Raw genomic sequence first — 23089 nt, 5'->3', positions numbered from 1 at the left:
ATGGAAGGTTTTCAATGGCTGATTTTTGGGAAGTAGATTGCCAGGATTTTCTCCTGAGGTGCCTCTGGGTGGACTGGAATGGCCAACCTTTTGGTTAGCAGCCAAGCATGCTAACCATTTGCACCACCCAGAGACTCTGCTGTATATATACTGATTCATATAATTTCTCTATCAGATGAGATAGGCAATGCCATTATCCCATTTTACAGAAGAGAAAAATGAGACAAGGATGTATGAAATAACCTTCCTAGGATCATATAACTTGTGTTGACTTTTATTTGAACTTGGGCAGCCTGACTTTAGAGCCTACACACTGCTTCCCAGTAATAGCTACCAGTTACTGAGCATTCACCCTGGAGTTCTGTGGTAAGCATTTTTTCAGTTCATTTTCACAACTAAAAAGTTAGGTTGAGGAAAATGCAACATACAGACTTTGTGCAACCTGCCCAGAATTACCGTGATGACATTACCTAATTTTCAACCAATTTGTGAAAACTGGGTCTCAGTGCCTTTAAAGGTATTTCATTTTGATGGGTTACTGAATTTCAATTTTCCTTGTTTTCTCCTATGACACTGCATTTCCAATTCATCTTAGCATGCACAGAGCCTTTTGCAGCTGGAATAACTTTTTGGGCAATGGGACAAATTGTCTTCCAGGTATTAAGATTAGATAATAAAATATATTTGGTACAAAAGAGACCTTGTCTCTATCTTGATTTATCTCTGCCTGTAGGAAATTGAAGGGGTGAAAATAAATCTACTGTCCTGAATAAAATTGCATGGAGCTGACGTGTGAAAAAAAAATTATATTCATTTTAACTTTGGGTTGTTCCTCAAGAGGTTAAATCTTTGTTCCACAGTGAAGATAAAAATAAATTTTGATGCTAGATTGCTTCTGTTATCACCTTATCATGAGCACTGTAGAACTGGAAGTAACTATCTCCAGTAGATGTGTGTAAAGGGAGGATGTGGTTTTATTTTCAATTGTGTTGATAGTAATAATAATGTACTCAGCTCACATCTTTTAGAAAAAGGCCTTGAAATATCTTACAGATTTTAATTAATCCCCACTGTACTCAGGATGGAGCCCTGATGGCAGAGTGGTTAAGAGATCGGCTGCTAACCAAAATGTTGACAGTTCAAATCTGCCAGGCGCTCCTTGGAAACCCTATGGGGCAGTTCTACTCTGTCCTGTAGGGTCACTACAAGTTGGAATCGGCTCAGCAGCAGTGGGTTTGGTTTTGGGCTACCCAGGACGTACATATTTTATCAATTTTATTGAGGCACAGAACATGGAAAGCAAATATGAGGTCTTAAGGTTGAAGTCATGGCTTGCTGGTAGTGTTTCATGGTAGAGGCAGATCTGTGAAAAGAAAGAAGAGAAAGCAACACCCAGCAAACTCTCTGGCTTGACATTCTCAGCAACAGTTCAGCCTTACACATCACAAGTAGTCTTTTGGATTATTAATTTCTCAGTAAGTCTCTGTATAAGAAACATATCCTGAATATTCTTTCCTATCCTCCTTCCTGGATTCATTTATTGGAAGTGAGTCTGGAATAGGAGAGGGATATGTGAAATATCGAGGCAACATCTTTTTACTGGAAAAGTCTAATCATTCCAGTCAATTCTTAAACAAATGCTGGTTAAATATTTGGGCACCTTTTTTTTTAAGTCAAACATACCTTTGAGTTGTCATTGGATCAATCCTATGGGACAAAGATGTGTATCGAGGTGGGTCTACAATAGGACCAGTCTTAAAAAGGAGTTAGGGTAGGATTGCAACATTGTTCCTGGGTCTTCAGGCTAGCAGTAGACCTCAGGGGGTTGAAAACATCAGCTCAACATAAGGAGAAATTTTTTTCAGGTAATTGGAGCTTTCCAGAATGGGCTAACTTGCCTTGAAGGTAGTGCATTTAAGAAGAGAATATTCCTGCATCCAGTGGGAGATTTGATAGATGCAATGCAAGACCTCATCCAATTCTAAGAACTAACTAGAAAATTGTTCAAAGTTTTATAACTAGAAAGCTTATGAATTGAATATCCATAGTATTCCTGGTTCTGATTGTTTTCATTCTGTTACTAATTATGAATATGACCTTGTATGAGCAACTTCACCTCTAATTGTAAGTTGTTCTAAGACATTAAATGAGAATAATAATATACATCCTAAAAATAATCAGGTGTTTGAACTTACTTCCTGATACTGTGCTAAACATATTTTAATGCATTATCTCATTTAATCCTCATATAAAATCACATATGCATGATTATATGGAATGTATCATTATATGTGATATAGATAGAGATAATTATATGAAATGTATAATTATACGCAAGTAGCATATAATCACATATAATAAGTAGAGATGTGATAACTTCCTTGATAATTCTCCCTATATGGATGCCCTCTTTTCTCTGTCTCACTTTCCCACTCCCCTATTTGTGTTTCCTGGGATTATCTCCCAAATAGACTCCTTGAACTGGAGTTCTTGTCTTAAGGTCGGCTTCTGGGTGAACCAGACTAAGATAGGCACCTAATCACTCTTAATCACTCAGATATAATAGTTGGAAGTTTGAATTGTTGTTGTTGTTAGATGCCATTGAGTCAGTTATGACTCATAGTGGTCCTGTATACAACAGAACAAAACACTGTCCGGTCCTGCGCCATCCTCTCAATCATTGTTATGCTTGAGCCTATTGTTGCAGCCACTGTGTCAGTCCATCTCGTCGAAGGTCTTCCTCTTTTTCGATGACCCTCTACTTTACCAAGCATGATGTCCTTCTCTAGGGACTGATCCCTCCTGATAACACGTCCAAAGTATGTGTGATGTAGTCTCGCCATCCTTGCTTCTAAAGGAGCATTCTGGCTGTACTTCTTCCAAGACATTTGTTCGTTCTTTTGGCAGTCCATGGTATATTCAGTATTCTTCTCCAACACCATAATTCAAAGGCATCAATTTTTCCTCAGTCTTCCTTTTTCGTTGTCCAGCTTTCACATGCATATGAGGCAATTGAAAACACCATGGCTTGGGTCAGGGACACCTTAGTCCTTAAAGTGACATCTTCGCTTTTTAACACTTTAAAAGAGATATTTTGCAGCAGATTTGCCCAATGCAATACATCGTTTGATTTCTTGACTGCTGCTTCCATGGGTGCTGACTGTAGATCCATGTAAAATGAAATTCTTGACAACTTCAGTCTTTTCTCCGTTTATCATGATGTTGCTTATTGGTCCAGTTGTGAGGATTTTTTTGTTTTCTTTATGTTGAGGTGTAATCCATACTTAAGGCTGTAGTCTTTGATCTTTGTAAATGCTTCAAGTTCTCTTCACTTTCAGCAAGTAAGGTTGTGTCATCTGCATAACGCAAGTTGTTAATGAGTCTTCCTCCAATCCTGATGCCCTGTTCTTCTTCATATAGATGAGCTTCTCAGATTATTTGCTCAGCATACAGATTGAATAAGTACAGTGAAAGGATACAACCCTGAAGCACACCTTTCCTGATTTTAAACCACAGTATATCCCCTTGTTCTGTTTGAATGACTTCCTCTTGATCTATGTACAGGTTCCTCATGAGCACAATTAAGTGTTCTGGAATTCCCATTCTTCTAAATGTTATCCATAATTTGTTATGATCCACATAGTCAAATGCCTTTGCATAGTCAATAAAACATAGGTAAGCGTCTTTCTGGTAGTCTTTGCTTTCAGCCAGTATCCATCTGACATTGGCAATGATATCCCTCATTCCATGTCCTCTTCTGAATTCAGTTTGAATTTCTGGCAGTGCTCTGTCAATGTACTGCAGCAACCCCTTTTGAATGATCTTCAACAAATTTTTACTTGCGTGTGATATTAATGATATTGTTCAATAATTTCCACATTTGGTTGGATCACCTTTCATTGGAATAGGCATAAATATGAATCTCTTCCACTCGGCTGGCCAGGTAGCTGTCTTCCAAATATCTTGGCATAGACAAGTAAGCACTTCCAGCACTGCATCTGTTTGCTGAAACATCTCAATTGGTATTCTGTCAATTCCTGGAGCTTTGTTTTCGCCAAATGTCTTCAATGCAGCTTGGACTTCTTCCTTCAGTACCATCTATTCTTGATCATATGCTACCTCCTGAAACGGTTGAATGTCTACCAATTGTTTTTGGTACAGTGACTCTGTAGTCCTTGCATCTTCTTTTGATGCTTCCTGCGTCGTTCAGTATTTTGCCCATAAAATCCTTCACAGTTACAACTCGAGGCTTGAATTTATTTACCATACAAACCATCTATTTAAAATGCGTATTCACAGAATTGTGCAACCATCACCAGAATCAATTTTAAAACATTTTCGTCACCTCATTAGCAGTCACTTCTCATTTCCTCACAACTCCCCACTACAGCCTAGGGAACCACTAATCTATTCTCTGTCTCTATATAGATTTTCCTATTCTGGACGTTGCATGTAAATGAAACCGTACCGTATATGATTTTTTGCTATTTGTTTGTGGCTGGCTTCTTTTGTTTTCCTTTCTTATGGTGTCTTTGTCTAGTTTTGTTATGAGGATGATACTGGTCTCATAAAATAAATTCGGAGTGGCCTCTCTGCTGTTGCTTTTTTTTTGAAGAGTATTTGAATAATGATCTTAAATATTTAAATATTTTGTATAATTTACCAGTGAAACAATCTGTGTCTGGGTTTTTCTAAATAAGATTTTTGTTTTTGTTGCTTTTTCTTATATTTTATTTTGTTTACTAATTCAATTATTTATTGCTTTAGGTATAGTCACATTTTCTATTTTTTTCATGAGTCAGTTTTGGTCGTTTGTGTCTTTCTAGGAAATTGTCCATTTCATTTAAGTTATCAAATATTTTGACATACAATAGTTCATAGTATTACCATATAATAATTTTTATTTCTGTACCGTCATTAATAATGTCCCTTCTTTTATTCCTAATTTTAGAAATTAGAGTCTCTTTTCATTTTTTCTTGGACAGTCTAACCAAAATGTTTGTCAGTTTGTTGATGCTTTTAAAGAACCAATTTTTTTGTTTCATTCTTCTCTAATTATTATTTTCTGTTTTATTATTTTCTCTTCTAATCATTGTTATTTCCTTCCTTCTGCTTTCTTTGGGTTTGTTTTGCACTTCTTTTTCAGGTGTCTTAAGGAACAAGGTTAGGTTACCAATCTGAGATTTTGTCTTTTAATATAGGCGATTATAGCTATAAATTTACCGCTAAACACTGCTTTAGCTGCTTCCCATAAGATATGTTGTTTCTTAATTTTCATTCATCTCAATGTATTGTCTGATTTTTCTTCTGATAACACATTTGTTATATAGGAATGTGTTGTTAAATTTGCACATATTGTGAATTTACCAAATGTCTTTATTTTATTAATCTCTGGTTTAATTCCACTATGATTCAAGGACCGACTTTGTATGGTTTTAATCCTTTTACATTTACTAAGGCTTATTTTATGACATAGCATGTGGTCTATCCTGTAGGCTGTTCCATGTTTGCTTGAGAAGAATGTGTGTTTGCTGTTGTTGAGTGGAGTGCCGCAGTGATATCTGTTAGGTCTAATTGGTTTAAAGTGTTGTTTAAATATTCTATTTCTGTGTTGATCTTCAGCCGAGTTGTTTTATCCATCATTGAAAGTGAAGTCTTTAAGACTCCAATTGTTATTTTTGAATTGTATGTTTCTTCCTTCTATTCTGTCAATATTTGCTTCATTTTATAGTTGTTGTCTTTCTAATTCTATCATTAGAAAATGTTTATCATTATCTCTAATAACGTTTTTGTTTTAAAGTCTATTTTGTTTGATATTAGTATAGTCACTGACTTTCTATTGTTGCTGCTTATATATCTTTTCATCATTTTACTTTCAATTCACTTGCATCTAAATCTAAAATGTGTCTACTGTAAAGATACAGATAAATCTTATTTTATCTTGTGTTGTTTTTAATCTAGTCTGACATTCTCTGTCTTTTGATGGGATAAGTTAATTCATTTATAGTTAATGTTATGCCTAATAGAGTTGAATTTATGCCTGCCATTTCCCTTTGTGTTTTTTATATTTCCTGAATGATTTTTGTTCCTCTATTCCTCCTGTAAGAATCCCTGGTTTTTGCAAATGGTTAAGCACTTGGCTGCTAAAAAAGGTTGGTGGTTTGAACTACCCAGCAGTTCCAGGAGAGAAAGACCTAGCGATCTGCTTCCATAAAGATTGCAGCCAAGAAAACCCTATGGGGCAGTTCTACTCTGTCACATGGAATCGCTGTTAGTTGAAAATGACTAGACAGCACCTAACAACAACAACATTCCCCCTTTACTGCTTTATTTTTCATTAAGTGGACATTCCTTTCATGTTCCTTTGATTTTTGTGTTTGTTTTGTTTTGTTTTACTGCGTATTTTGAATTATATTCTTAGTGACTTCTTTAGGGCTTACCGTATGCATCTTAACTTGTCAGAGTCTACTTCAGGTTTATACTAACTTAACTCCAGAGAGACAGAGAAGCCTTAGTCCTATATAGCTCTATTTCATCTTTCTTCTTTTAGTGCTATGATTATTACTATACACATTACATATATATGTTACAAACTCAACTATATGTTTTTACAATTATTATTAATGTAAACACTGTTTTAAGCACATAGGATTCAATGGTGATGGCAAATTGGCACGTGTCTCCCTTGGACAGATGTTAATTTAAAAACAAATAAATAACAAGAATAAATGCAAGTGTATAAGTCTTATAAGTGTTATGAGAGTCTGTAAGTGGGGATGTAACTTGAGCAAGGGAGTCAGAGAAAGCTTCTCTGGAGAATGAATGACTGAACAAAGATCTGAGGGATAAAGAGAAAGTACATAAAGGGGGAGATAGGAATGGTAAATGAAAAGCATTCATAGCAGAAGAAAATCATTTGCAAAGGTCGTGAGGAGGCAGGAGCAGGTACCTCTGAAACACTGAGAAACTACTAGTATTGTGGGATGCAGAGGGTTTTGTGCAATTTTAGGATCAAAAGGACGTAGGAATGAAGCAATACTGACTTTTGGTAAGCATATTAAGGATATGGACTTTTATTCCAAGAACTATGGGACGTCACTGAGAGATTTTAAAGAGAAGAGCTTTTCCTTTATTATAATCATATTTGTATTTGGAAACAATAACTGGTCATAGTGAGGAGAATGGATTGGAGGCTGCAGGAGTGAATGTGGAAGATCAGCTGAGAGGCTGTTGTGTAGTCCAGATAAGAGAGAATGGTGAAATTGACTAGGGTGATGGCAATGGAAATGGAGAGAAAAGCATATCCATTCCAAGCTGAAGCTGAGGTGATGTGAGAGGAGAGAGCACTGAGAAAGGACAGAAGCCATGTTTATTTAATTGCTGCACAAGAGAGATTAATTAAGAATCCAGTCAGACCAGACTTTTCCCCAAATTCATTATCTACTGCCATTTAAAATGAACTTTTGGCATATAAAACAAAATTTAGTTAATGTCTCTTTATTCCTGTCTAATAAAACTTGAAACTTTCATTTAATCTGGTAAAATTCTTAATAACCTCTTTTTATTTCACTTTTTAAAATGCTATCTTTTACATGTTGTAAGAAAAATAGTTATTTACTGGAGACAGTGTTTTCCTAATCCACAATTAAAATATTGTAAGCTTAGTAATGCTTACATTGAAGATGTGACTGGCAAATAATATATTTTATTTAATAAGTATAGTAATTTCTTCTCAAATTATTTAAGATGTGGTGGAGAAAATTGAGTCTGATGTTTATTATTAGACCTGATCTCCCCTGGAACCCGTCAGGCAGAACTGATCTGTCACCAAGAAATGAGGCGAGATTATCTACCTTGTTTCCTGTGGAGTGTGAATGTGTGTGAACATGTGTGTACGTGTTAATTTATGTGTGTGTGGTGTGTGTGGGGGATGCATGCACATATATAATGAGGCCTTATGTTAAGTAATTACACATGTACACCTCAGTGGCTAGGCACTGAAATAAGTAGCTGTATATATGGCTTGAATCTCTTCCCACCCTGACGCTGCACCCCAGAATTTCCATTTCCAACCTCAATTTCAGTACCTAAAATGTCTTTTTTGTTAAATAGAAATAGTCTTAGAGAGATGTCAGAGGAAACTTTGATCAGCTCTTAAATGCTGGATGGGAACATAATGGATGGCAATGGATCTTTTGTATTTACCAATGGTGGAGAAAAAAATCAAACGGTTCTTAGAAGCTTTGATAGATGATATGTTGAAATCATAAACTTTGGGCCCAGAGTACTTCTGGGAACTACAGTAGACAAATGTAGGGTCCTAGGCATTTGTTGATGAGTAATGATTGGGCTAACAGGTAGCTAAAACAAACTTGGCAGATTTCACAGCTTTGCCAGGGCCAGCTCTGTCTCCTGTCTTGATAGTCTTCATAAAACTTATCATGGCTCACCCTTTTAAAAGAGATATATAATCCTTCAGGGCAGTGGTTCTCAAAGGATGGTCCCCAGATTAACAGCATCAGCATTAATCGGGAACAACAGTAGCCACACACATTTATGGGTAAAATATGCTTTGCTGAATATTTGGGGGAATCAAGGAACGAGGTTATGTGCACAGAACAGAGCCTTATACCATCTCTAGATGCTCTGTAGCACTCCATTTATGCTCATACCCTCTCTCCAAGAGTATTACTCTCACTTGGCATCAGACAATGAGTCTTACCCTGTATGCCTAGACCTTAACAAAAATGATCCAACAAATCAGTCTTCTGCCAAGAGGATATCTGGTGCTTGCTGCCAAGGTAATGCAATTTTCTTTACCTCATTCCACTTTCCTATTTCCTTCACTAGATTATATGCTACATGAGAGCAGAGACTTGCCTGGATTACTTACTCCTGTATTTCCAGAAGTGTGTCTGGCACATAGTTTCAAGAATAATTTATTGAGCAAATAGGTGAACAAATGCAAAGTTAATAATTAAATAAGGAAGACATCATCCACTTGTGGAAGTGACTGGAGTCTTGTTCTTGTCAATATCTTAGTCAATAACTCATGGGATTGCCAGTTCCTTCAGGAGAAGGTCAGCAAAGGTAATGAGGTACAGGAGGGGACATTGGCGTGCACACAAGTCAGGGAATGGTATCAACTAGAGTAAATTAGTATATGTATTGGGGAAAAGTGAGATCTAAAATCAGATAAGTAGGCTGAGCTTGTAGATTCCTGTGGAAGAAGGCAGAAAGCAAACGAATTTGAGTCCTTACAGATAAGTAATAAGGAGCCACTATAGGCTCAGTATGGAAACCCTGGTGGCATAGTGGTTAAGTGTTATGGCTGCTAACCAAAAGGTTGGCACTTCGAATCTACCAGGCACTCCTTGGAAACTCTATGGGGCAGTTCTGCTCTGTCCTGTAGGATTGCTATGAGTCGGAATCAACTCAACTGCAACAGGTATAGGCTTTTGAAGTGAGCCCTGGTGGCACAGTGGTTAAATGCTTGGCTGCTAACCAAAAGGTCGGTGGTTCGAACCCACCAGCCGTTCCATGGGAGAAAAATGTGGCAGTCTGCTTCCATGAAGATTTACAGTCTTGGAAACCCTATAGGGCCATTCTACTCAGTCCCATAGAGTTGCTATGAGTTGGAATCAGTTCAACAGCAACAGGTTGTTATTGTTATATAGGCTTTTGAGCAGAAAAGTGATATGATATTAACTTTGGTTAATTCTTATGAAGCTCATCCTATAGGTTGTTGGTTGTTAGCTGCCATAACTCCAATTCATGGCAACATTATGTATAACAAAATGAAATGTTGCCCAGTCCTGCACCATCTTCATGATCGTTGGTATGCTTGAGTTCATTGTTTCAGGTATTGTGTCAGGCTATCTTGCTGAGGGTTTCCCTCATTTTTGCTGACCCTCTGCTTTACCAACTATGATGTCCTTCTCTAGGAATTGATCTTTCTTGATGACATGTCCAAAGTAAGCAAGCAGAATTCGCACTATCCTGGCTTCCAAGGAAAATTCTAGTTGTATTTCTTCTAAGACTGATTTGTTTGTTCTTCTGGTAGTCCACAGTACATTCAATATTCTTTGCCAACACCACAGTTCAAATGCATATATGTTAGACATTTATACCTTCTAACCACCTTCAGACTAGGAGCCCTGTTTGGAATGGAGAATGTTGACTCCTAGTTCAGTTTCAAGGAAAGGATTAGGATATTCTGAGAAACAATAGATATAATTCTATCCACATGATTAGTTTTAGATAGTTTTCTCATTTACTAATGCTTTATTATGATCCAAACACCGGACTACATTATTTTTATATATCACCATCAATTCTAACCCTGTATTTTTAAGTAAATGTTAAGTTTTCTTGTTTTTTCAGTAAAAGAATTCAAGAATTAGAGAGCTGAGTTGACTTGTCAAAGAGCACACAGCTCATACATAGTGAACTTGGAATTATGATCCCTGTTTAACTGTCTCTGAAATTTTAACTCTATCTACTACACCAATCTACACTAAAATCTCAATTAACCAAAATATTCAGAGGCTGGTGTCACAGAGAAGACTTTACTTGGAGTCAGGAAAACTGGCTGTATTTAAAGTGTCCTGATCCAGATCATGAGTTGCTGAGGTTTTTGTGGTGGTGTTTTGTTTTGTTTTGTTTTCATAGTTGATGTGTCTGATTAATTTCAGAAAAAGGCATATATAAGAAAAATGTTATATTATTATTTCCATCATATGAGTTAATAAAAATTATAAGCAGCTTTTCTTTTTTGCATTTTACTTTTTATCTGTAAAGTCTTAAAAAATATCTGCATTCTAATATGTAAGATGCACAAAGTTCAAGGAGAAGAAAGATGCTCAAGGAAGGTACACAATGTGAGCAGAAACCTACAAACAGGATAGTCTTTGCCTCCACAATATAGAGGGGAAATTGAGTCTGCATTTACTGTTACATTTTCATGGAAGAGACGGTCTAGAGACTGGCTAGAAGACATGATAAATTGGATGGACAGGGCATTGGGAGACCTGGGATCTAACCCTAAATCTTCCACTACTACCCTAAACGGCCTTCTGAGGAAGGTATCTTCCCTCTGGGCCTCAGTTGAGTCTCAACCAAAAGGAATAGTTTGTTTAATTGACATTTATATGTATGTACTTAAAATTCAGACAAAACTGCTAGCAAACTTAAATCCTTATTTGAGAAAGGCCAAGTATAAATGCATATGAATATAAATGTAAAACAAAATGTATTCAAACACTGTATGAATTCTCATCTCATTTGTAAGAGTTACCAGTTGATAAAGGAACTGTGAGGACAAAATTAAGTGTAAGTGAAGAAAGAAATATCAGTAATAACCTTAACTCCTAAAAAGAATGGACTGTTCTGGGCACTAAATTCTTAATGATCACTTAACATAGGCTTCTCTTTGAAATATAGCCCGACTACAGCAGAGTTCAAATTGTTTCCATAAACTATATTCTGAACACTAGAATATTAATAAATCAAAGATGGGAGGCACTAAGTTGAAACCCAGTTAGTTACACAGACCAAAGAATCACAACAGCAATGTTATTGCTTGGGGTGCTGTGATCCTACAACACAATGTAACAGGATATTAGGGTTGTCAGGACACGTGAAGACTGGGAGTCTATGAATTGTATCCCAAACAGTCCTGTTAATACAGATCACATTTAGATAAATGCAATCATTTCTCTGGTCTTAAAGGCAAAATTCAATTATGTTAGAATATCTGTATAAAATAAAAAGGCTCAAAACAGTTGAGGAGGAGCACTGGCGGCACAGTGGTTAAGTGCTTGGTTGCTAACTGAAGGGTCGGCAGTTCTAACCTACCAGCAGTTTCACAAGAGAAAAGACCTGGCCATCTGCTCTCATAAAGATTACAGCCTAGGAAACTCTATGGGGCAGTTCTACTCTGCCTTGTAGGGTCTCTAGGAGTCAGAATCAACTCAGCAGCACACAACAACAACAAACAGCTGAGGGTTATGGGAAAGTAATCCATACACCTCAAATACTGAGCAACCACAGCAGCTTCAGGTCATGCAGCTGTAGTGGAGGAATAGGAATGCTTCAGGACTAAGGTGAGCCAGGAGCCGTGCTGGTGCAGTGCTTAAGAACTTGGCTGCTAACCAAAAGCTCAGCAGTTTGGATCCACCACGTACTCCTTGGCAACCATGTGGGGGCAGTTCTACTCTGTCCTATAGGGTCACTATGAGTTGGAACGACTTGACGGCAACAGGTTTGGTGTTTTTGAAGGTGAGCCAGCGTGCCTGCCTTTGAACAGGCACCAAGGTTTCCTTAAGGGCGTTGAGACACAACACTTGGGTGAGCTTGGAAGCAAAAAGTAACTTCTTACAGAAGTAAGTGCCCAAAGGGCCAAGAGGTACTGTTGGAAAACTGAAGTTTATAAAATGAAGATTCAGAGGAGTGTAAATTATACAACAAGTTTGGAGAGTTATCTGGTAGTCCCTTGTAAAGTGAAGGATCAGTGACCTGGCAATTGCATCACTCAGAATATGCCTATAGCAACCTGCTCACATGTACACACAGAAATATCTATCAGAGTGCTCTTCAACAGTAAAATGGAAAAATAAATTGTAGTATACTCACATAATGGAATACTACTTAGCAGTGAAAACAACTGAAGTAAAACAGCATTGTCCAAGGTTGGGTTCCCAGAAAATAGAATCTGAGTCACAGACTGAACATAGAGAGTGCTCCTCAGAACAGCACCTGTGGGGGCATGAGTGAAGCAGGACTGGGTAAAGGGATGTTCCACAGTGAGACAATCATGGCAAAGGCCTCAGCTAATGCCACTAGTCCTATGTGGAGCTCACAAGCAAGGGTGGCATTTCAGAGTCACCTGAAGTCCAGGCATCAGGGAGAAGGTGTAACCTGGGACAAAGTATGTCCTATGACTGAGGACAATTCCTGGAGTAGTAATTGCTGGAGAGGGTCTCAGCTAAGAGCAGACAGCAGTCAACACTCACATCTGCTAAGGGAATGAGTGTCTCGGTTCTGAGAGTTCTGAAAAGAGAATCTGAGCAGCATACCAGAGCATCTAGAATAGTCATGTATCAACAAGAATTTATTTCCTAACATAATGATGATTGAAAAAAGCATGTTGTAAAAGCCAAAAAAAAAAAATTCAATGTAATAATTGCATAACATTTAAAGACATGCAAAACTGCTCTATTTTGTTAAAAACCAGTTGCCATTCAGTGTGTTCCAACTGACGGTGACCCCATGTATGTCAGAGTAGAACTGTGCTCCATAGGGTTTTCAATGGCTGATTTTTCTGAAGTAGATCACCAGGTCTTTCTTCTGAAGCACCTCTAGATGGACAAGAAATTCCAACTTTTCTGATAGCAGCCAAGCATATTAACTGTTTGCCCTAGCCATGTTGTTATTAAGCATCCATAAACAAATAGTATGCTTAAAAACATGCATGTGAATTAAAGACATCAAATTCAGTATAATAGTTACTTCTGGAGGCATACGTAGATGTTCATTTTCTAGGTGTCTAGGTGGCATATTTAATAATTCATTATGCTAGTCTTTCTAAATGTTTATATGTCTAATATATTTCAGAAGAAAATCTTAAATTTTTAATCTGAAAAAAATAAAATAAGGATTTTTCCACATAACCATTTATCTATTCATCCATCCATTAATTTTTGACTGAGCTCCAGCTTTGAGCCAAGCCCTCTTCTAGATGCTATTAAAACAAAGTCATACTGAGCCAAAAATAGAAATTGATTTAAGTTTATTGAATATATAATTTGTAAATCTGGGTAACATTTCAACTAGGGAGTCAAAAATGTTCCAAAGATGAGATCCTCAAAAGACTCTTATACTCCATCTTATCAGCAATGCCGAGGAAAAAGGCCAGGGAATAGTGTTGACATAATAACAATGACCCTAAAACACAGCTTCCAGTCCTACCCTGTAGTCACTGTTTCTCTAAACTGAATGCGCATAGGTAATGCTTCGAAAGAGCCCAATGCCTAAGGCAAAATGGTCTCCACTAAGCTGCTTACTATGGCTATGAGTCCAAATCCACTTACCTGCAATGAGTTTCGTTTCTTCTTGTTTTTTTAGGAGACTAGTTTCTTCAAGATTCAAAAGGCCCCTGCCCTTTGCTTTCGAGTCGATTGTGACTCATAGCGACCCTATAGGACAGAGTAGAATTGCCCGATAGTGTTCGGCTGTAATCTTAACAGAAGCAGACATCTACATCTTCTGCAGAGGAGCTAGTGAGTTCCAACCTCCAACCTTTGGGTTAGTAGCCAAGTACTTCACGACTACACCACCAGGGCTCCTTAGTATCAGTGTTAAGAGCTGTATTAATCAGTCATTATGGTTGTATTTGTAGCTATTTTTCTACTTAGAGAACTTTTTTTTTATGAGAACATATGGAATCAGACTACAGCAGATCCTTCTACTCAGAGAAGGACTAAGTGATTTATTGTAGGAGGGTTTTGTGTCCTTGGCAAACAGTTTTGAGGGATTATGTAGAAGGCATTTACTTTTCATTTAAAGGAAGGGCTAATACATTAGGGGGTGCTCTGGTGGCACAATGGTTAAGAACTTGGCTTTAACCAAAAGGTCAGCAGTTTGAATCCACCAGCCGCTTCTTGGAAACTCTATGGGGCAGTTCTACTCTGTCCTATAGGATCGCTATGAGTCAGAATTTACTCGACGTAACTTTAGTTCTCAGAATCGAGGGCTATGTTTTAAGCACCATTGTCTGCAGTTGAGAATGACGGTGCCATTGTCCTCATTGAGTAACTTTAAGCCCTACCACCCCTTGTTGTTATTATTGATGCTGCTTCTATACGAACAGCATTGAATAATCTTGAAAATAACAACCTGCAAAAATGACACCCAGTCATGTAAAGGTGTTGTTGTTGTTGTTAGGTGCCATCAAGTCAGTTTCGACTCATAGTGACCCTATGTACAACAGAACGAAACTCTTCCTGGTCCTGCACAATCTTCATAATCATTGTTATGCTTCAGCCCATTGTTGCAGCCACTGTGTCAGTCCATCTCATTGAGGGTCTTCCTTTTTTTCACTGACCCTCTACTTTACCACGCATGATGTCCTTCTCCAGGGACTGATCCCCCCTGATAACATGTCTAAAGTAAGTGAGATGTAGTCTTGCCATCCTTGCTTCTGAGGGGAATTCTGGCTGTAGTTCTTCCAAGACATACTTGTTCATCCTTTTGGCAGTCCATGGTATATTTAATATTCTTCGCCAACACCGTAATTCAAAGGTGTCAGTTCTTCTTTGGTCTTCCTTATTCCTTGTCCAGCTTTCCCATGCATATGAGGCAATTGAAAATACCATGGCTTGCATCAGGTGCACCTTAGTCTTCAAGGTGACATCTTTGCTTTTCAACACTTTAAAGAGGTCTTTTGCAGCGGATTTACCCAATGTAATGCATCTTTTAATTTCTTGACTGCTGCTTCCATGGGTGTTGATTGTGGATCCAAGTAAAATGAAATCCTTGACAACTTTAGTCTTTTCTCCATTTATCATGATTTTGCTTATTGGTCCAGTTGTGAGGAACAAGAGGAAACTGCATGGTTTAAAGTCAGGAAAGGTGTACTTCAGGGTTGTATCCTTTCACCTTACCTGTTCAGTCTGTATGCTGTATCTGAGAAGCTGGACTATATGAAGAAGAAGGGGGCATCAGGATTGCAGGAAGACTCATTAACAACCTGTGTTATGCAGATGACACAACCTTGCTTGCTGAAAGTGAAGAGAACTTGAAGTACTTACTGATGAAGATCAACGACCATGACCTTTAATATGGATTACACCTCAACATAAAGAATCATATAAAGATGGGAGAAGATTATTTTTTTATCTGCCCTGAAAATATCTTGTTTAAGATTCAAATGAGACTTCAACATTGTAATATTTGAGAAATCAGTGAACATATCTAAGGTTCCCTCATTAAGATGCCCCATACTTTTTATAGCTTCAAACCTGTAACTGGACTGTTCCAGGTCTGCTGGGCGCAGCCATAGAGACACAGAATGAGTGAAAGCAAAAGAAGAAGCTTTATTTGGTTGGCCAAGCAAAGGAGCACACTGGTACCTGCGTTGCCAAGGTGGCCCCTAGAACAATAGCCCAAGGGGTTTATATGGGTGTAGTAAATCGGGTCTGAGGTCTTCAGGAATGCTTCGAAGTGGGGCCAGTTTGCTGGTTGATCTGGCCCAAAAAAGGCATTCCTGGGGCAGTTTGGCCTTTCTGCCACTTGCTCAGTCTAAAAAGGGTAGGGGGTCTCTCAAACCCAATCTTAGGCTTGGACCCCTCACTTCTGAAAGCCTTCCCCCAATCTTGGGCTGCTAAAGTTTGGGTCTGTCTGGTGGGAAAAGAGTTCTGGGGTCACCAAGAGAATGGGGTCAATGGTTCTGTTCATGTCAGGCAGACCAGATCTAGTTCTTGCCAGTTTCAGCTGGTCCTGCAACCCCAGTCTCTTGTTTTCCTCAACTTGGCCAGAAACAGAAAGCATACCTAAATAAGGAGACAGCTTAAAGACGGGGAGTTAGTTCCTATATCACAGAAGAAGGCAGGCATAGCGCTTTACCTGTTCAAGATGGCGGGCAGGCTGCCAGTCTCATTCCCTCCTTTTCTTTTCAGGATTTGGATGTTTATACCAAATCCTGACTTTCATTGGGAGTACGGACGAAGATCATTCTTCTGTAACTACTTCAGGGTGGACAGGGGCGATGGCAAAAACTGAAGTCTGGCTTATACGGGTTCAGGAGGGATGGGTTTGTAAACTTGGAGAATATACAGGCCTGAGGTCCTTAACCTTTTTCTATAAATTTCATAAGTACTTATAAGAGACAGGGTCCAAAAAAGGCAGATGGCAAAAATAACTAACACAGGGGTTATTATTCTCCAAACCCATCTGAGCAAAGCGGATACCCAAACACTTGCCATTTCAGGGTTGAAATGAGGAGACAAGAGGGTTTGCTTGAGCTGATGTAGCCAAGGTGCCTTCACATGGGTTAAAACAAGGGACAAACTAATAAGTAAGACCCACATTTTCTTACTTAGAACAAGGAGCTCTAGCAGCAGAAGTCTAGTCCATTGGGAAGTAGCTTAAGGTTTCAAGAATCTATCGATAGCAGGAAAATTAATTAAATCTCCATGGCAGTAGGCACAGTCAGGACAAAAGGTAAAAGATTAGAACAAAGAGAGCAAGCAGGTTAACACTTATGCACCACAGATCAACCATTGGTATGTGTCACTTATCTGGAATGTCTTTCTTCTCTTGAACAGCCACTGCAACCCCATATTGGTTCAGCCCCCCAGTTGCTGTTGTTTTGTGAGCTCTGTTGTTCCAGGTCAGGTGTAGGAGCCGGCTTGATTCTGGGGTGGTAAATCTAGGTGCTCTTCTCGCTGACCTTCACAGCTGTGCGTGTGGATATTAGCACTTTATAGGGACTATTCTATTTCTCAACCAAGGTCTTAGCGTCCCAGGCTTTAACAAATATCTAGCTTCCAGGCTTGGTAGTGGACTAGTCTGTCAGGTGGGACTGGCATACCTGTGGGGAGACAAAAGAGTTTCTTCCGCGAGATGCAGGTACTATTTTACAAACAGTTTACCTTGTTTATGAATACTGTTGGCCCCTAAGTCTCTAGTCACATTATTGTAGTCTAAATCTGAGGCATTATAGTTACGGAGCAAGCAGCGCCCAAATAAGCTCAAATGGACTTACCTTTAACTTAGTTCTAGGAGCAACCCTTACCCTAAACAGAGCCATAGGGAGGACTTTACTCTAGGTCAACTTGGTCTCTTGACACAGCTTAGCTAGATGTGTTTTAGCTCTGGTTTATTCTTTAAACCTTTCTACTGGATTGAGGCCTCCAGGCACTATGGAAGTGCTACTCAATCCCAAGGTGTGTAGTGACTAACTGAGTCACCTGGGCAGTGAAATGGGGCCTGTTGTTGCTTTCAATGACTGAGGCAAGCTGAACTTTGAGTCAGTGTACATGTTCATCCATTTTGCCTTTGTCAGTCTCAGAGGCTGTATCATGGTGATCAGCTCAGCCTTCTGAGCTGAGGTAATGCTGGGGAGAGCATTTGCCTCTAGAACCACGGTAAGGCCGACGATTGCATACCTCACCTTGTGTTGTCCCCTTTCCATGAAGCTGCTCCCATTGGTGAAGAGCTCAAGATCAGCAGTAGTCAAAGGCTGGTCCTGTAAATCAGGGTGGCTAGCATATACAAGATCAATGGTTTGAACACAGTCATAATGTATGGGGTCACCAAGGGGCAGAGTAGGGAGGAGGGTAGCCGGGTTCAAAGTTGTGGTGAGTTGTATCTGGCTGTTAGGAATGTCTAGAAGGGCAGCCAGGTACTGGACCATTTGACTCTGGGATAGCCAATGACTGCTCCTTTGTTCTAGGATGGCTAAAACTGAGTGTGCTGTGTGTACTCGTACCACTTGTCCCAGAGTAAGCTTTCTTCTTCATTCAACATGTGACTGTTGCCACAACTGCCTTTGAGCAAGCTGGCCATCCTTGGGTCACTGAGTCCAAGGTTTTGGAAAAGTAAGTCACTGGGCGCCTCCATGACCCCAAAAGCTGGGCGAGTACCTCTGCCGTTATACCTTGTTTTTAGTGAATGAATAAATCAAAGGGCTTATGCAATTCAGGCAGACCCATGATGAGGCCTACATTAAGGCCTTTTTAACTTGTTCAAATGCTGCCTGTTCTTGGCCAGGCTATACAAACGAATCTGTTTTTTTCTTTCAGAAGAGCAGAAAGGAGTTTCGTCAAAACAGTCCAAAATCAGGGATCTAATCTTGTAAAACCTTGCCATTTTCAGGAACCTGCAGAGCTGTTTGTGGTTCCCAGGTGGGGCAAGTTGGCAAATAGCCTGTTTTTTCTCAGGCTCCAGCTCTTGCTGCCCACCACTGATGATGAATCCTAAGTAAGTAACTTTTGTTGCACAATTCTGAGCCTTTCCCTTGGATACTTGGTATCCAGCCTTGGCCAAAAAGTTTAAAACAGTCACTGTGTTAATACTGCAATCAAATTTGTTATTACTTGGAATAAGGAGGTCATCCACATACTGTAGAAGAACCCCATTAGCCAGAACTAGTCTCTGAAGTTCTCTGGCCAAGGTGATCCCAAAGTCAGGAAATTTTTTTTTCATTCTTTATTTGTTTATTGTTGTAGTTTAAGTGAAATTACAAAAAATATGGAACACTTCACGAATATGCATGTCATCCTTGCCCAGGGACGATGCTAATCTTCTCTGTATCATTCCAATTTTAGTATATGTGCTGCCAAAGCAAGCACCAGAGTCAAGGAATTTTTAAACCCTTGTGGGAGAACGGTCCAGCAATATTGCTGTTTTTGTCTGGAAATTGGATTCTCCCACTCACATGCAGGTGTCTCTTGGCTTTCTGAGTCCAGGGGAATGCAGAAAACTGCATCCTTTAGATCTAAAACTTAGAACCAAGTCCAAGCAGGTGACAGGGCTGAAAGCAAAGTGTAGGGGTTAGTCACCACTGGATGTACAGTGACCATTCCCTGGTTAAATGGCTCACAGATCCTGGACAAAACGCTATGTCCCATCCTTCTTCTTGACTTGCAAAATAGGAGCATTAAAAGCTGAATGGCAGGTTTGCAAAATCCCAAAATCCAGGGTCTTACTGATGAGCTGATGAATGGCCACCTGGACTTCTCAGTTTAGTGGATACTGCCTGACCCGTGGTGGTGTGATGTTGAGTAACAGCTGGACCTTGACCGGTACTGCGTTGTGGGCATGTCCTGGCTGCGTACTCGATGGAGTTGTTTGGCTTCCAGTGAGGGTCCCAGAGAGGGACAGCCTCATCCAGCATCGGTTTACATGGCGGGGCATCATGTCAGCGTTGGGCTTCTTCCCTGGCTTTTTCAAACAGCATTTGTCTTTCTTCAGGAGTCAGTATTTAAAAGAGACTGACAGTCTTCCCAAGTAGGGTCAAAGGAATTAAAAATCATGGTAAACAGTTTGTACATTTTAACTGGATCTTCACTATATCCCTAGCGTAAATTTTCCAGTTATATAAGTTGGAGGTAGTAAAAGGCACATGTGCTCGCACCATGGCACTGTCTCCCCGAGGTCTGCCTTAGAGGGTATTGTCCTGAGGTTCTGTGAACATGGCTCTGATCAGGCAAGGACTCTTCTTGGGTAGAATTGGGAACTTGATAGGGCGTCCCCTGTCTCATGTGGAGTAGGGAGAGAAGATGCTCCCCTTCCCTGGGACCTCCAACAGCCGCTGCATTCCCTAGTTCTGGACCTGGGTCTCAGTCATGGCAACGGCTGTGGGAGTCCCAATGGATCATATGAATCCTCTCCTGTTAATACAGGGGCTGAGGCTTTTCCTTAGTTTCTTTTTGAACAAGGATTTTACAAGATTGTTGAGTTTCTTCATCATGAGGTCATTTATCCCACTGTTTTAGAATATACCCTAAGGCGGAACATTCAGGGATGTTCCCAATGTTTCGCATTTTCTTCTATCTAAAATAAATTCTTCTACCTAAAACAAAATGACTAGTCAAACCAAAATACCAAGATTCCAAAACTAGCTAGCGACTGACCAGTTAAACAACCTAGCATTTATTGTCTCCCTTTTCTGCTCAAATACCGGACCCCAAAGGAGCCCTCAACACAGGTCCAAATAGCACAGCTGTTAGGTTGAGTTACAAACCAAGTCCCAGACAGATCACTTACCCAGATTCTCAAGGGTGTTCTCTGGCTTTCTGAGGGCCACCGTTGGTTCTGAGACAGGGGTGCCTCACGGGTTGGGGCAGGGGGCGAAGTCCTGCTAGAGAAATCTCTGGTGCACTCTGGGTGTTCTCCTCTGGTCCCAAGCAGGCCCCTCCAGACACTGAAAGATGCTCTCCTGGCTGGCTCGCCAAAAATGTAACCGGACTGTTCCAGGTCAGCCAGGCACAGCCATAGAGACACAAAACAGGTGAAAGCAAAAGAAGAAGCTTTATTTGTTTGCCCAAGCAAAGAAGCACCCTTGGACTTGCATCACCAAGATGGCCCCCAGAACAATAGCCTATGGAGTTTATATGGGTGAAGTAAATCGGGCCTGGGGTCTTCAGGAGCACCTTGAAGTGGGGCCAGCTTGCTGATTGATCTGTCCCGAAAAGGCATTCCCGAGGCAGTCTGGCCTTTCTACACTTCCTCAGTCTAAAAAGGGGGGATCTCTCAAACTGGATCTTAGGCTCAGACCCCTCACTTCTGAAAGCCTTCCCCCCATCTTGGGCTGCTAAAGTTTGGGTCTGTCTGGTGGGAAAAGAGTTCTGGGGTCACCTAGAGGTCGACGGTTCTACACATGTCAGGGGGGCCAGATCTAGTTCTTGCCAGTTTCAGCTGGTCCTGCAACCCCAGTCTCTTGTTTTCCTCAACTTGGCCAGAAACAGGAAGCATACCTAAATAAGGAGATAGCTTAAAGACAGGGAGTTAGTTCCTATATCACAGAAGATGGCAGGCACAGCCCTTTGCCTATTCAAGATGGTGGGCAGGCTGCCGATCTCAAACCCAACTCCTCACTCTGTTTTCATTGTTTTATCACGAGAAGCTATTTAATTTTGAGTTTGATTAACATATAATTTTACATTTTTATTTTATAGCCTCCTCCTAAAATAGAGAAGATGTTTAGATGAGGAAACTGAGGCCCAAAGAGATTAAGATTTGCCTCCTGTCACACAGTGGCCAGTTAATTCAGAACCAGGAGGCTTGACTTCAAGCCCCATATTCTCTACTACCTGGACCTAATCTGTACAGGACAGGAGTAGAGAGGAGAGTAGAGGGGAGGGGAGGGGAAGAGAGAAGAGGGGAGGGGAGGGGATGGGAAGAGAGGAGAGGGGATGAGAAGGGGGGAAAGGGATGGAGGGGGAGGGGAGGAGAGGAGAATGGATGAAATACTACCTGAGCTGTATAGAAGGTGGGGGGAGGGCAAAGAGAATCAAAAATCATTAGGAAGTGCCATACTACAACTTTCGTAAACTCATACCCATTGTTGTCGAGTCAATTCTGACTCACAGAGACTCTATAGGACAGAGTAAAACTGCCCCATAGGGTTTCTAAGGCCCTATGAGTTGAAATCGACTTGACTGCAGTGGGTTTGGTTTTTGCAATCTTTACGGAAGCAGACTGCCACATCTTTTTCCTGCAGAGTGGCTGGTGGGTTTGAACCACTGAACTTTCGATTAACAGCCAAGCATTTAACCAATGCACTACCAGGGCTCCTTACTACAACTTTATCAGGTTTTTAATATACCTAAAGAAGTATATTTTGGTATTACATTGAACCTTGGAGATCACCTAGTTTGAGGTATCCCAAAGAGAGTCCAGAAGATGAGTTGTTTTGTGGGGCAATTATTAATGGTTGTCAGTCAAGGAAAAAGGATTCCCTGAACCACTGAGTCTGGGATAAACTTGGTGAAATAAAGTGAAGCAAGTTTTTGTTTGCAGAACTTTTCAGAGCCTTTAGAATGTTAATGGTTACTCTCTAAGTATAGGTATAAACAAACCAAACCAAATCCATTGCCATTGAGTCCATTCTGACTCAGAGCGACCCTGTAGGACAGAGTATAACTGTCCCATAGGGTTTCCAAGGAGGAGCTGGTGGATTTGAACTGTTGACCTTTTGGTTAGCAGCCAAGTTCTTAACCATTGCGCCACCAGGGCTCCAAGTATAGATATCAGGGATATCAATTTTTCTTCTTCCAGGATTTAATTGATCACTGAGCTCTTTTGGGTATTGTATTGTAAGCAGACTGTTCCAGGTCTGCTCGGCACAGCCAAAGAGACATGAAATGGGGTGAAAGTGAAAGAAGAAGCTTTATTTGGTTGGCCAAGCAAAGGAGCACACGGGACTTGTGTTCCAAGATGGCTCCCTGAACAGCCGAAACAGTATTTATTAGGGGAAGGGTCCTGGTGGAAAGGAGCAAGGTTGTTGATTGGCCTGGCCTCAAAAAAACGTTCCTGAGGCAGTTCCGTCATCTGCGCTTGCTCAGTCCAAAAGCTGGGGTTGGGG

At 40.1% G+C, this 23089-nt stretch overlaps 1 non-coding gene across 1 annotated transcript; it reads right to left on the bottom strand.

The window, feature by feature from the left end:
• Positions 1–19245: 19245 nt before the first annotated feature.
• Positions 19246–19352, bottom strand: LOC111822440 (U6 spliceosomal RNA). Its single transcript, XR_002825701.1, has one exon. It is a non-coding gene; the product is annotated as a U6 spliceosomal RNA (small nuclear RNA).
• Between the last annotated feature and the right edge of the window lie 3737 nt (positions 19353–23089).

This window comes from Trichechus manatus, unplaced genomic scaffold (assembly GCF_000243295.1).
Source record: "Trichechus manatus latirostris isolate Lorelei unplaced genomic scaffold, TriManLat1.0 scaffold00007, whole genome shotgun sequence".
In the NCBI taxonomy this organism is placed as follows: Eukaryota; Metazoa; Chordata; class Mammalia; order Sirenia; family Trichechidae; genus Trichechus; species Trichechus manatus.
This window is presented reverse-complemented; position numbering and strand designations above follow the sequence as displayed.